Source organism: Hordeum vulgare, chromosome 3H (assembly GCF_904849725.1).
Source record: "Hordeum vulgare subsp. vulgare chromosome 3H, MorexV3_pseudomolecules_assembly, whole genome shotgun sequence".
Taxonomy (NCBI): domain Eukaryota; kingdom Viridiplantae; phylum Streptophyta; class Magnoliopsida; order Poales; family Poaceae; genus Hordeum; species Hordeum vulgare.
Window position 1 is genome coordinate 435,060,243 of NC_058520.1, and position 3,462 is coordinate 435,063,704.

Here is a 3,462-nt window from a genome sequence, read left to right on the forward strand (position 1 = left end):
CAATTTGCAATTGGTGTTATGGCAAGGACCGAAGAGTAGAGGAGAAACCTCAACACCTCATGTAGAAGATGATGATTCCATTGATGAAGATCATGAACCGATGCAAGCAGATTTGGAGGCACTCGAACATGATCTTCGAAAGCGGATCCCCACCTTAGTGTATGCTGTCAATGTCTAGGATAGAGTAAGAAGGAGATATATTGAGATGGGGTCATTGTCAACCAAAGAATCATAAGTTCAAGTTTACAAATAAAAGTGGAAAGGAGCGTCGTTTTTGTCGTGTTTGGTTCTTTGCTTCGGATAGCTCAGGTTAAAGAACTCATTGATGCATTGGAATTGGAAGAAGTAGAAACAGGGAGTGGGCTGAATCAGGAAATGGATTTGGAAGGCCATGTGATACACGTTGGGGCTCTCGCTTCAAAACTGTGAACCATGTTATCTCTATGTATGGTGCACTATGACGAGTCCTTCGCAAGATTGGAGACGAGTACCATGGTGCGTAGGCACGAGCGACTCTATCCATAAAGAGAACATTTCGATCATTTGAGTTTGTTTTCATCGAGCACTTGATGCAATAAATATTTGGGTACACAGATGAGTTGTGTAGAGCTTTGCAAAAGAAAGACGAAGATATTGTTCATGCTATGAAGCTTGTTAGTGACACAAAGTATTACTTGGAGGCTTTGAGGACCGATGCTGGATGGGATGATTTTCTCACGAAGGTCACATCTTTTTGTACAAAGCATAAGATTAAAGTTGTTGATATGGACTACCGCAAAAAAAGATATGGAGGATCCTTACTTACCCATTGGCCGGCCTAGAAGGGGTTTATGTAATGGTGTGATCAATTATCACCGCTTCAAGGTTAATATGTTTGTGGGTGTCATTGATAGTCAAATCGGTGAGCTGGATGGCAGATTTCATGAGGTAAACACAGAGCTACTTTCTTGCATGGCAGCATTCTGTCCACTTCATCTATTTGCTGCTTATGACCAAGAGAAGTTGGTTAGGCTTGCTACAAAGTTTTACGCTTCTGATTTTACAAGTGATGAACTGGCAAGACTTTCATGACAACTAAACATGTATATTACTAATATGCATAGAGATGAAAGGTTTGAAAACCTGAACAATCTGTGTCAGCTTTCAGTTATGCTTGTTGAGACAAACAAGCACAGACGATATCATATTGTTTACAAGCTTCTTAAGTTGGTATTGATTCTGTCAGTAGCTACTGCTAGTGTTGAAAGGGTATTCTCTTCAATGAGATATGTGAAGAATAAACTAAGGAGCAAAATGGGTGATGGATATTTGAACAATTGTTTGGTTATATTTGTTGAGAGAGAATTTTTCAATAAAGTGAAGGATGAACATGTCATCAATCTTTTCCAAAAAGGCGACCGCAGAGTTATATTGTAAGAAAGATATCATAACTTTATCAATCAAAAGGTACTTACATATTCATGTCGTTATGGTCTGATACATTGAAATATTACTATTGCCGTTATGCTAGTGCTATTGTGTTCATATATTGCTAATTGTGTGTTGTTTGGTTCATATACTACATTTAGAGGGGAAAAATTAGGTGAATAGTCAGCCTTCATTTTCTGGCGCCGCCACTGCCGGAGAAGCGCTCGGTCTCCCGCAGCAGCGTGAGTGAAGTCTGAAATCAACCTTGTGGTTGTAGACGCAGTCGCAAATAAACCCCAACCTTCAAATCCCGAAACTCTGTACCCTGAACTTTTTGACCCCGAACTTTTTTTATCCTTGGGTGTGTATCCAAACGGTGGGATCTGTATGTGGCTGGGAACGGGTTAAATCAGCACCTACGGGTGGCGTCTGAGGCTATACCTGGTCGAGCCGGACCAACTCGTTGACCCCCTCGTTTTCCAGTTCATCCCTTCCTCTCCCCACGAGCGACTCTGTTCCTCTTCCACAGCGGCGACGAGCAGATGATCGCGGCAGCCGCCGCCGACCATGGATTCAATTAATTTTGTTGCTGTTAAAGATTGAGTGTGGATTCTCTAGTTCTGCCAAAAATGGGCATGAATTTAGTTCATTACTATGAACATTCTCTGTGTGTAAATGTTGCTCTTCTACAATTTATTTTGTTGCTGTCAAAAATGACACTTCAAACCTGATAAAAATTTGCAAATTGAATCGAGTATACTATTTGTTGAAAATTCAGTACATTTCCTCACAATTTTTCCAAACTGATTTCAGTATATTGCCTTTCAAAATTCAGTACATTTCCTGAAATCTTTGCAAAGTGAATCGAGTATGCTGTTTGTTGAAAATTCAGTACATTTCCTCACAATTTTTCCAAACTGAATTCAGTACATTGCCTGAAATTTGTGCAAACTGAATTCAATACATTGCCTGGCAAATTTTGCAAACTGAATTTCATTCAATACATTTTGTGACAAAATACACTACTTGACCTCACATCCATTTGTAGCAAATGGACTAGGAAAAGATCATCCCTAGAATTAAACCTCACACAAATATCAGAATGTCACACACGAGCATCAACCCTTTCCTAACTAAATTGTCTCTATCTGATGCACCAGCTCCACCATCTCATGCAGTTTGTTCTCTTTTCTTCTGCATTTCCACACACAATGCGTCAGGAACTACATCTCCATCTGTAGATAATGTTGCATCATCATCCTCTAGCTTCCATACCCTATCTCAAAGATCTCCCAGCAATACACGTAGGAATGGAGATGTTGGGTCGTCGTGCCACTTTATGAACCCATGTTGTTCAAAAGACAGAAGTTTATAAGACAAAGAAACTGAACAGAACAGAGGAGGACACAGCACAGCACACAGAAGAACAGAGCATACTTGCTCACGATACGGCACCGGCTATCTAGCATCAACGCCTCTCCGTTGAATCGCTTTGCCGCGTGAACAGGCGGAACCAATCGATGACGACGACATACCCCGGCAGCCGACAATCACCGCCCTCTCTTGGTCGCCTTACTCTGGATCAAAGTCGCCCCCTTTCCTCTCACACCATCGAACCCTAGAAAATTTTCTAACCCCCGCCCGCTGTTAAAAAGAGAACTGCCCGAGCACATGTGGCATTATTAATTTGTAATCCCACCCTCTAACGCTGCCACGTCAGCAGATCCTAGCCTAAAACGAGCTTACTCATAAAAAAATGTTCGGATAAGATGCATGTTTTTAGCGCAAATATATTTTTAATAAACTTTGTTTACATTTTTTAGATGCATGTTTTCCAAAAAAGTTAATACACGGTAATATTATTCAAATACACGTTTTACATTTTTTAATGACAATATTTTTTATAAAACTACACAAAGATTTTTTACATTGTTGCACATTTTAAAATTATATAAACTTTTTCAAATACATGTCGCGTATGTTCTTTTAAGTGTATGACATATTTCTTTACATCATGCAATTTTTTTACATTGTATACACTTCATTCTGAAAATG

At 39.8% G+C, this 3,462-nt stretch overlaps 1 long non-coding RNA gene across 1 annotated transcript; it reads right to left on the reverse strand.

The window, feature by feature from the left end:
• Nucleotides 1-2,314: 2,314 nt before the first annotated feature.
• Nucleotides 2,315-3,038, reverse strand: LOC123440104. The gene is made up of 2 exons (XR_006630278.1): nucleotides 2,845-3,038; nucleotides 2,315-2,742 (listed from the first exon to the last, which is right to left on the reverse strand). It is a non-coding gene; the product is annotated as an uncharacterized LOC123440104 (long non-coding RNA).
• Between the last annotated feature and the right edge of the window lie 424 nt (nucleotides 3,039-3,462).